This window comes from Artemia sp. Qi Xiang Cuo, unplaced genomic scaffold, assembly GCF_049724085.1.
Source record: "Artemia sp. Qi Xiang Cuo unplaced genomic scaffold, ASM4972408v1 HiC_scaffold_3386, whole genome shotgun sequence".
Taxonomy (NCBI): Eukaryota; Metazoa; Arthropoda; class Branchiopoda; order Anostraca; family Artemiidae; genus Artemia; species Artemia sp. Qi Xiang Cuo.
In genome coordinates this window covers 1,583,769-1,597,232 of record NW_028300811.1, presented here as the reverse complement: position 1 = coordinate 1,597,232, position 13,464 = coordinate 1,583,769, and positions in this window count along the sequence as shown.

Genomic DNA, 13,464 nt, shown 5'->3' with positions numbered 1-13,464 from the left:
TATAATACTATAGTAGAAAAGTCTATAATCATTAAGACTATAAGCTATTTGAAAATCAGATAAATATAACGAAGATGTTATACAATCAGATATTCGTAAAATAGAGTCCTGAAAATACTCTAGCGTAATATAAGCCGTTTGTATATAAACTGTAAGTCTAATCGATCAGACTATAGTATATAATAATCTAAGATAAAAGAATATAAGCTATTCTAATCTCAGATATAAGAAAATAAGCTATAAGAAAAAAAGCTGTACGACAATAATCTATAAGACACTAAGCAATAAGTCACAAAGATCTTTGAAAATCATCTAATATAATCAAATCTATAAGACTCTAAGCTATAGGTCAATAATCCCTGTTACTACTAATCTATAAGAATCTACGATATAAGCAACTACGATAAAAGAAAAAAATATAAAAGCCAATAATAATTTGTCCACTAAGCAAATCTAAAATCAGAATAAAGAAAATACTCTAAAAGAATATCAGAAAAAAGACACTAAGCTTTGAGACACTAAGCTATAAGAAAATAATCTATACTAAACTAATCTAAAAGACTCTAAGATCTAGGTATAATATATAAGTCAATAATAACAATGAAACACAGATAAAATTCAAACAGATCAACGAATCACCGATCTAAGACTAAGAGATAACAGAATCAAAGATATAATACTATTTTCTATAATACTCTTATCTAATAAACTAAGCGCTAAGACTCTGATCAACAAGACACTAATAAAAAAGACTCTAAGATCTAAGAGTCTATGCTATAAAACTCTAAGCTATAATACTCTAAACTGTAAGACTCTAAGCTATAAGACTCTAAGCTATAGTACTCTAAGCTATAAGACTCTAAGCTATAAGAATCTGAGAGAAACGAAAATATTATATAACACTCTAATCAATAAGACTAAAAGATGTAAGACTTTCAGATAAAATAATCTAATATATAATAGTATGATCTATAATACAATACTATATTATACTATTCTCTAAAATAATCTAATATATAATACTCTAAGCTAAAAGACTCTAAGTAATAATACTCTAAGCTCTAATAATCTAATCAATAAAACTCTTATATATAAGACTCTGAGATATAAGAATTTAATCTATAATACTATCATATAGAAGACTATAATATTTATGATTATAATATTAAATAGTCTAAGCAATTAGACAATATTCGTGAATATTCTGAGCGGTACGAGTAAAACATCAGAGAATCTAACAACTTAGAAAATTAGATAAAATGGTCTGATAAGTATTAATATAATAAATAAGAAAATAATATCTAATACACTGTTATCTTCTAGTTTAATCTATAATAATCTAATAAATACTACTATGATCTATAAGAATCTTATCTATAAGACTAAAATCTATAAGAATCTAAGAGATAAGACACTATTCAAAAATACAATATGATATTATTCTCAATTCGATAAGAATCGAAGCCATAAGACTCTAAGATATAAGACTCTTAGATATAAGAATTTAAGTTTGAATACACTAATATTTAAGACTTTAATATATAAGATTATTATATATATGACTATAAGATATAAGACTCTAAGATATAACATTCTAAGATAAAAGACTATTATATAAAAGTCTCATAGATAATGAAATCTGAAATATTTCTATAATATCTAATAAACAAAGATATAAGACACTAAGCTAAAAGTCAATAAGATATACCACTCTAAGCTCAAAGACACTCCGATAAATGACTCTAATTTAAAACACTATAATCTAAAAGACACTTTTATAAATTACTATAATGTAAAAGACTCTAATATATAATACTATAATCTATAAGACTCTAAGATATAATACTTTGAGCTGTACTACTATAATATATACCACTAGAATAAAATCTAATATAATATTTATGACTCTATGATAAAAGAAAATACTATATAAAACTCTAATATATAAGAATATAATATCAACGTCTCAAAGATATAATAATCTAATCTCTATGACTATAAGATCTAAAACTCATATCTATGAGTCTGATATCTATTACTCTCATATATATTACTTTCTTATCTATTACTATCATAGCTAATACTATAATCTATAATAATATAATCTGTCAGACGATAAGAGGGAATGCTCTACTCTGAATTACTATGCTGTATTAGACTCTACTTTGTCACACTTTAATATATAATAATCATGTATAAAAGTATCTAATCTATGAGCATCTAATATGTAAGACTATAAAATATCAGACTCTCATCTATATTATTATCTAATAACAAACTCTATTATAAATGTCTATCATATATATTATTATATTATATCACACTATAATAGCATAGACTACGATAAAAGGCTCTGAGCTAGACTACATTACGATGCTAGACTAGTATATATTAGTCTATAATTGATTAATCTATACGATATAAGTTTCAATTATATATTACAAAAATATATAATAATATAATAAATTTTTATCTAATCTAAATGTCAATATTCTAAAATTAACAACTATATTAGTCTATAATATTTCAGACTATATTATATTAGTAACAAATAAATAAGAAGATAATAAATAAGAAAATAATCATTTAGTCAATAATCGTTGATACTATAATTCTTTAGAATATATGCTATATTACTCAAAGCAATCAGACTAATAGCTCTATGTAAATAATATATTAGACTAAAAGGTATTGTTAAAAAATATGAAAGAATATTTGATATAATTATTTAATATATTATAATATAATATATACAAACCTCTGCTATAAAAAAATGATGTATTATTCTCTAAAATAAAATTCTATCAGATATAAGACTCTAATAGATAAGGATATAATATATAAGACTCTAATCTATATGACTCTCATCTATATGACTCTATTCTATTAGACTATAATATATATGACTATAAGATATAAGACTCTCATATAGAAGAATCTAAGAGATAATTCTTTAATATCTATGTCTATAATCTATAATACTAATCGACTAATTACAATAATATTTATTTAACTTCTATTTATGACTCTAATATTTAAGACTCTAAGATTTTAGAAAATAATATACAAGAAAATTTTCTTCAATTAAAACATAAAACATTCTTTAATATCTTAGACTCATATATAAATCTCTAAGATATAATACTAAAATATATAAGAGTCTAATATATAAGACTATTATATATTACTCTCTCATCTAAAACTCTAATCTCTAATACTATATGATATAAGACTCTAAGATATAATAGTTAACGATATAATAGTCTAATCTATAGCACTATAATATATAAGACTCTAAGCTATAGGACTCTAAGCTATAAGACTTTAAGAAATATGACTCTAATCTATAAGACTATAAGCCATAGGAATATTAAATATAAGCCAAGGAGCTCTATTACTATAAGATATAAAACTTTAAGCTGTAAGACCCAAATCTATAAGTCTCTAAGCCATAATACTATAAGCTATAAGACTCTAAGCTATAAGGCTATAAGATATAAGGCTCAAATCTATACGTCTCTAATATATAATAATATAAGATTTAAGACTAGAAGATATAAGACTTTAATCTCTAATACTCTAAGAAATTAGAATTTAATATATAATACTATTATATCTAATAATCTAATATATAAGACAAATATCTAATTCTCTAAGATATAATACTCTAATATATAATAATCTAAGATATAAGACTAGGATATAATACTCTAATCTATAAAACTCTCATATATAAGACTATAAGCTATAAGACAATAATCTATAATAATTTCATCTATAATACTCTAAGATATAATACTCTAATATATAATTATCTAATATATAAGACTATAAGATATAAGACTATAAGAAAAAATAATCTACGATATAGTACAATCAGATATAAGACTATACGAATTTGGAAAATATTATTCAAGTCTATATTATATAAGACTCGACGCTATAAGACTATACGCTGTAATACTATAATATATTAGATACTAAGCTATAATACTATGATAACCCCTACTCTAAGCTATAAGACTATAATAAGAAAAAGGATAAGCTATACGGCTAAAATCTCTCTGACTATATTCTCTTCGTCTATATTCTATATTACTCTAAGCTATAAGACTATAAGATAAAATAATCTAAGCTATAATACTCTAAGAAATAACACTTTAATCTATAAGACTCTCAGCTATAAGAATCTTAGAAATAATACACTCCGCTATCATAACCTAATATCAAAGATTCAAATTAGGAAGAACATGAGCCTTAACACTTTAATATTCACGACTCTATCCTACTTGGATATAATATATAAGACTCATAACTATAATTCCCTCCGCTATACGACACTAATATATAATAATCTAATCCAAAAGAATATAATATATAATGCCATAATATGAAATACTTAAAGCGAGAAGAATCTAATCTATAAGTCTCTCATATATAAGACACTACGATACAATACTCTCATCTATAAGACTCTAAGATCTAAGACTATAAGATAAAAGACTAATATCTAATACACTCATATATAATAGTCTACGATATAAGAATCTCTGATTTAAGACTCTAAGAAATAAGACTCTAAGCTATAAAAATCTAAGATATAAGTCTATAAGCTTAAAGTATCTAAAATATAATACTCTAAGCTATAATACTCTTAGCTATAAGACTCTCAGATATAAGACAATAATATATAATAAACTAATATTTATGAATATAATATATATGAATATTATATATAATACTATAATATATAATACTCTAAGATATAATAATCTAATATATAAGACTCTAAGTTATAATAATCTTATCTATAAGACTCTAATATATAAGACTCTTAGCTATTAGACTAAGCTAAAATACTATAATATAAAATACAATAAGCTATAAAAATATAAGCTATAAGATTCTAAGATATAAGACTAAGATGTAAGAGTCTCTTATATAAGACTCTAATCTATAAGACTAAGATATAAGACTAATATATAATACTCTCATCTATAATACTCTAATCTATAACACTTTAAGCAATAAGACTCTAATATATAATCCACAAGTCTTTAAAGATACAATCTCTAAGTTTCATAGTTGAAAGACTATAATCTTAAAGTATCTAATCTATACTTCTATACTATACCATGAGCGAATCAATAATAGTATAATCTCTATGGGTCTATGAGCCCATTCTCTATGCCACAATTCTCTAATATACATTACTCTCAGCTGTAAGACTTTCTGATAAAAGAATATAATATATAACACTCTAATATAAAAGACTCTAATATAAAATACTATATGATAATTGACTAATATCAAAGGCTCTAATAAATAAGACACACAGATCAAATACACTAATCTCTAAAACAATAATCTATAATAATCTAAGATATAATACTCTAAGATCTAAGACTCTCAGATATAAGACTCTAAGATATAATACACTCATATATAATACAATAAGATAAAATACTAAAATAGAAAATACTATCATCTAAAATAAAATCATCGATAAGAAAAACATAATTCCGTAAAACCGATCTACGAGAATCAGATAACAGACAATAAGGACTTAGACTATACGATATACGAAGATAAGCCCTAATACCCTAAGATCTAAGAATCTAAGATCTTATACTAAATTAGAAACGACTAATATAAATAAGTCAAAGATATATATAACTAAGCTAAAAGACTCTAATATCTATAACTAGATTATATAAGACTCTAATCTAAAATACTCTACTCTAATACACTCAAAGCTAGTAAACTACCATCTAAGACAATGATATATATGGCTCTAATATGTAAGACTCTAAGATATAAGACTATACGCTATAATACTCTAAGGTGTCAGACTATTAGCTGTCAGACTCAAAGCTATAAAACTCTAATCTATAAGACTCTAAGCTAAAAGAATCTAATATATATGACTCTGAGCTATAAGAGTTTAAGGTACAAGACTACAATCTATAAGACTCTAAGCTATAAGACTCTAATCTCTAAGACTCTAATCTATAAGACTCTTAACTATCATAATATAATATATAATTCTCTTCTCATTAAGTCAAATCTCTATATGTATTATATATATAATTCACTAAGCTGTAAGTCTATAAGCTATTAGAATATCTTATATAAGTCGCCAATCTATTTGAATCTTATATATATGTATATATGCTATAATACTATAAGCTATAATAATATAGGCTATATGAATCTAATATATCAGACTCAAAGATAAATGTCTAAGCTATACTCCTCTAATATAATAGAATCTAAGATATAAGAATCTAATAAATAAGAATCTAATCTATTAGACTATAAGATTAAAAACTATAAGCTATAAGACACTATGATATGTGTAACTAAGCTACAAGAATATAATCTAAAAGACTAAAAGCCATAATTCTATAAGATATAAAACTCTAAGAGCTAAGAATCTAAAGTATAATACTATAAACTATAAGACTATAAGCTATAAGACTCTAATCTATAAGAATTTAAGCTATAAGACTTCAATATATAATACTCTAAGCTATAAGTCTATAATATATAATAATCTAAGCTATAATACTCTAATATATAAGTAAATAATATAAGAGACTCTAAGATATAAGAATCTACTATAAAATAATATGATCTTTATGAATATAATATTTAATAATCAAGTATTTTAGTCTCTAATATATAAGACTTTTATATACATTATCAGTATAAACTATACTATTCTCTTCAAGAATAATGGATTAATGTATAAAATAGGTTAGACTATAGTCTGTTTGTCCAAAATATAAATGAAAAAATTACAATTATATCTAATATCATAGTCTATAATATATAAGACTAATCTATAATACTATAAGCTATTTAAATAAAAGATATATCACTCCAAGACTATAAGCTATAAGACTCTAAGCCATAAGACTTAAAGCTACAAAAACTTAAAGCTATAAAACTAAGCTCTAATATAAGACTCTAAGATTGAGAGAGTTTTGGCGAAATGTAGGTAGATGTGATTTTTTTAGTGTTTTTGTTTTTATTTGTAGAAAGCGATAGAAAGAGACAAAAAAAAACAACTCTCAATCACTCAATCTCGCACAATATCTCACAATCACTCTTAATTTATTATTTACTAACTAAAGGGAAAAGGAGTAGAACTATTATGTCCTAGTTTAATTTATGTAAACTTAATTTAAAGTAAAAAAAACGTCAAATCAAATTAAACTGAAATTAAGTTAAAGTAAAAAAATTAAATATAATATTTTACTACATAATTATTTACTATATAAATATAAATTTTTACTGATAAAATATAAGTGCAAAAATCTATTTCTTGAAAGTTCAAAAAATTTTCGAGGCCAACAGCTCACCCCTTAGCTAAAATTTATAATTTACTAGCGAAAGGGAAAAGGAGTAGAACTATCTTGTCCTAGTTTGATTTATGTCAACTTAAATTAAAGTCAAATTAAGTCAAATCAAACTGAAATTAAGTTAAGGTAAAAAAATTAAATATAATATTTTACTACTTAAATAGCCTATTTACTATATAAATATAAATTTTTACTGATAAAATATACAATACAAAATACGATGAAAATACGTTCTACTGGTTCTAATTAATTAACTACAATTAGGAAGGTAATAGATTGGCTAAAAAAAAGCAATTTTAATTGAAAAATTGACAGATATAGCACTTAATATGGCTTTTCAGTCAATTTTCCCCCGAAAATATGCAAAATACGATGAAAATATGTTTATAGGGTTCTAATTCATATCTTTCAATAATGGAGTTCAAGGCTTTGCTAAACAAATTTAAATGTATTTGAAAAAATCACAAATAGTAATTTATTTGCATTTTCGATTTCTAAGGTAAATTGTAAATGTCGGTCATATGTATTAAGGTGATCTAGAAAGCCCCTAAGTTCATTTTCCCCATAATTCCAGAAAGATATTACATCATCTATATAACGCCCCAATAGACATGTTTTAAAAAATATGAATTTAAGGCCCAATTTTCAAGGTGTTCTACATAAATGTTCGCTAATAACCCGGATAGCGGTGCTCATATAGGGAGACCATTTGGCTGTTGATAAAAAAGAATTACGGAACTGAAAATACATTGAATACTTATTACAAATTTAGACTAGGGACATTAAAACCTCGCAAACTATTCCTGTTGTTAAATCTTCAATTAAATGATAGTTTATTTTAATAACTGCTCAGATATTGCTACATCAATATTTGTGTACATAGAAACTCGGTCAAAACTACTTGCTACTGTATTTTCTGAAATGCTTGCATTTTAAGTTTTCCCACTAAATCTACCGAACTACATATGTACGATTTTTGGGAATAAAGCAAGGGTTTGAAGGCTGTTCCTTGCTTATGTAGTTTCGGTGAACCGTAAAACTTTGGGCAAAAGCTACCTCGGGGGTGAAATTTATTATACAATTTTTGGGTGATTATGCCATTTTGTTTTAGATTCTTTAATTCGGTTATAATTTTATTCGCAAACTTGTCAGTATGGTCGTGAGTCATGGAAGTATATGTGTTTGTGTCTTTTAAGTGTCAATAGATTTTGATGTAGTAATCTAACGTATCCATGACTACAAGTGAATTCCCCTTGTCCACAATACAGAAATTTCATTCAAGAAATTATGAAAAATTGTAAGTAAGTATCAAACTATTTCTTGAATTCGCCTCTTGGATACACAATACAGAAATTTCATTCAAGAAATTATGAAAAAATTGTAAGTAAGTAGCAAACTCCTTCCTGAATTCATCTCTTGGATAGACAATACAGAAATTTCATTCAAGAAATAACGATAAAATTGTTAGTAAGTAACCAACTGTTTCTTGAATTCACCTCTTGGATACACAATACTGAAATTTCAGTAAAAAAACTATGAAAAAATATAAGTAAGTAACAAACTCTTTCCTGAATTCACCTCTTGGATACACAATAAAGAAATTTTATTTGAGAAATTATGAAAAAAATGTAAGTAAGTAACAATCTCGTCCTTGAATTTGCCTCTTGGATACACAATACAGATATGTCATTCGAGAAATTATGAAAAAATTGTAAGTAAGTAACCAACTGTTTCTTGAATTGCAAGTAAGTAACACACTCTTTCTTGAATTCACCTCTTGTATGCACAATTCAGAAATCTCATTCGAGAAATTATGAAAAAATTGTAAGTAAGTAACAAACTCTTTCTTGAATTCACCTCTTGGATGCACAATGCAGAAATTTTTTCAAAGAAATCATGAAAAGTCGTTAGTAAGTAAGTTACAAACTCTTTTTTGAATTCACCTCTTGGATACACAATACAGAAATTTCAATCAAGAAACTATGAAACAATTGCAAGTAAGTAACAAACTCTTTCGCTGATTCACCTCTTGTATGCACAATGCAGAAATTTCATTCAAGAAATTATGAAAAATTGTAAGTAAGTAACAAACTCTTTCTTGAATTCGCCTCTTGGATACATAATAAGGTAATTTCATTCATGAAATTATGAAACATGTAAGTAAGTAACAAACTCTCTCTTGAATTCGCCTATTGGATACACAATACACAAATTTCATTCGAGAATTTATGACAAAATTGTAAATAAGTAAAAAACTCTTTCTTGAATTCACCTCTTGGACGCACAATACAGATATTTCATTCGAGAAACTGTGAAAATTTTTAAGTAAGTAACCAAATGTTTCTTGAATTCACCTCTTGGATGCACAATACAGAAATTTCAATAAAGTAATTATGAAAAAATTGTAATTAAGTAACAAGCTCTTTCTTGAATTCACCTCTTGTGTGCGCAATGCAGAAATCTCAGTCGAGAAATTATGAAAAAATTGTAAGTAAGTAACAAACTCGTTCTTGAATTCACCTCTTGGATGCACAATGCAGAAATTTCTGTCAAGAAATCATGAAAAATTGTTAGTAAGTAAGTAACAAACTCTTTTTTGAACTCACCTCTTGGATACACAATGCAGAAATTTCAATCAAGAAACTATGAAACAATTGCAAGTAAGTAACAAACTCTTTCTTGGATTCACCTCTTGTATGCACAATGCAGAAATTCCATTCAAGAAATTATGAAAAATTGTAAGGAAGTAACAAACTCTTTCTTGAATTCACCTTTTGGATGCATAATAACGTAATTTCATTCATGAAATTATGAAAAAAATTAAGTAAGTCACAAACTCTGTCTTGAATTCACCTCTTGGATACACAATAAAGAAATTTCATTGGAGAAATTATGAAAAAATTGTAAGTAAGTAACAAACTCTAAAAATTGTAAGTAAGTAACTAACTCTTTCTTGAATTCACCTCTTCGATACACAATACAGATATTTCTTCTCCAACATGCTGAATCAGAAAGTTTAATTTTCATGGAGATTCTTTGACCTTTTAGGGTTAATTTAAACTAGGTCACGTGCGCCGCACGTAGAAATTTCTGTATTGTGTATCGAATAGGTGAATTCAAGAAAGAGTTTGTTACTTACTTACAATTTTTAAGAGGTTGTTACTTACTTACAATTTTTTCATAATTTCTTGAATAAAATTTCTGTATTGTGCATCCAAGATGTTAATTCAAGAAAGACTTTGTTACTTACTTACAATTTTTTCCTAATTTCTTGAATGAAATTACCTTATTGTGTATCCAAGAGGTGAATTCAAGAAATAGTTTGTTACTTACTTACAATTTTTCATAATTTCTTGAATGAAATTTCTGTATTGTGTATCCAATAGGTGAATTCAACAAAGAGTTTGTTACTTACTTACAATTTTTCCTGATTTCTTGAATGAAATTTCTGCATTGTGTATCTCAGAGGTGAATTCAAGAAAGAGTTTGTTACTTACTTACAATTTTTACATAATTTCTCGAATGACATTTCTGCATTGTGCATACCAGAGGTGAATTGAAGAAAGTTTGTCACCTACTTGCAATTTTTTCATAGTTTCTTGATTGAAATTTCTGTATTGCGTATCCAAGAAGTGAATTCAAGAAACAGTTGGTTAATTACTCACAATTTTTTCATAATTTCTCGAATGAAATGTCTGAATTGTGTATCCAAGAGGCGAATTCAGGGACGAGTTTGTTACTTACTTACAATTTTTTCATAATTTCTCGAATGAAATTTCTGTATTCTGCACATAACTTGTGAATGCAGGAAACAATAAGTTACTGACTTATAATTATTACATAGTTTCTTGATTAAAATTTCTGTATTGTGTATCCATGACGTGAATTCAAGAAACAGTTGGTTACTTACTCACAATTTTTTCGTTATTTCTTGAATGAAATTTCTGTATTGTGTATCCAAGAGGTCAATTCAAGAAGGAGTTTGCTACTTACTTACATTTTTTCATAATTTCTTGAATGAAATTTCTGTATTGTGTATCCAAGAGGCGAATTTAAGAAAGAGTTTGATACTTACTTACAATTTTTTTCATAATTTCTTGAATGAAATTTCCGTATTGTATATTCAAGAGGCAAATTCAGGAAAGAGTTCGTTACTTACTTACAATTTTTCATAACCTCATGAATGAAATTTCCGTGTTGTGTTTTCAAGAGGTGAATTCAAAAAAGAGTTTGTTACTTAGTTACAATTTTCTCATAATTTTCTGGGTGATATTTCCATGTTGCGTGTCCAAGATGCGAGTTCAAGAAAGAGTTGTTACTTACTTACAATTTTTAATAATTTCTTGAATGAAATTTCTGTATTGTGTATCCAAAAGGCGAATTCAAGAAAGAGTTTGTTAGTTACTTACAATTTCTACATAATTTCTTGAATGAAATATCTGTATTGTGAATCCAAGAAGTGGATTCAGGAAAGAATTTGTTACTTACTTATAATTTTTCATAATTTTTTGAATGAAATTTCTCTATTGTGCATCCTAGAGGCGAATTCAAGAAAGAGTTAATACTTACTACAATTTTTTCATAATTTTTTGAATGAAATATCTGTATTGTGTATCCATGAGGTGAATTCAAGAAAGAGTTTGTTACTGACTTTAAATTTTTTCATAATTTCTTGAAAGAAATTTCTGCTTGTATATCCAAGAGGCAAATACAGGAAAGAGTTTGTTAGTTACTTACAATTTTTTCATAATTTCTTGACTGAAATTTCCGTATTGTGTATTCAAGAGGTGAATTCAAGAAAGAGTTTGTTACTTACATTTTTTTCATAATTTCTTGAATGAAATTTCTGTATTGTGTATCCATGAGGTGAATTCAAGAAAGAGGTTGTTATGACTTTATTAAAAATCAAATATTATTAATAAAATCAGATGTGTTTTAAACGTGAATGTTCCTGTATCTGAAAACTGAAAACTCTCTCTGTCTGTGCATCTGGACGGGGTGTTTGCTTGTCGGTGGAGATTTTCGAGTTAAAAATTCAGCTTATCTCTCTCTCTCTCTCTCAGACTTTGGTAAAAGTTCTTTTAACCTATCTCATTTTCTAATGTATCCGCTATGAACCTGTTAGTAGTAGCAGTAGTATCTATTTCTGAATTCCTTTTCTTACATCTCCAACTTATTAGATATTCTATGATATTCTAAGATATTCTTATTAGATATTACAGATATTCTATACGTTTGACGTTCTAGCATACCCTAAAAATAATGAGAATATGTCAAAGTAATACATAAAATATTTGTATTGAAATGATGAGATGTATAATATTAATATAGAAATATGTTACAACATTATTATACAATATTAATGTCATTGATCAACTTTGGACATTTTGGATCTGTTCCATAAAATACTTCATCATGTTCTCTCTTGATGCTGTAGCTATTGTCTTCTCTTAGTTTGTAATCAGTCGAATAATCATTATTCCATTTTCTGTCATACACTATTTTTACTGGGGTGTCACCTAAATGTTCAATATACATTTCGTCTTTGCTATTATTAGGTTCATTGCTTATATGATCAGTAGTTGTAATAACGTTTGTTGGCACTTTGTTTTTCATCGATTCATCTTTATATTCCTTAGTGATATTTTCTGCCAATGCCCTTTTTATTTTTCCAGCAATTTTATTGTCTATTACCATATTATTTTTACATAGGTAACGGCTTCTGCACGTAGACAAGATATGGTTTATGATATTAGAGTAAGCCTGTGTTCTTTGATCTTCCGTTGAATGCTAATACCCGGAAGCTGACGATGGGGTGTGACACTGGGTAACATATTACCACAAGCACTAGCAAGATGATGCCCCTCTTCATCAACTATTTTTTTATGTTGGCATTCTCTTTGAGTGCAATCATCCCCGGAGCATACATTTCCAATAGTGCTACCACCTGTACTTGTTTCATAGTTCAAATACTTCTCCCTGTCAGTATTCATTGCTACAATAACACTATCATGTGAACACACTTTCTTAAAATGCTCTGTCTTCACTTTTTAAAGATAGGACTTGTGTGTTTATCTGTCCACTGTACAATGATTAA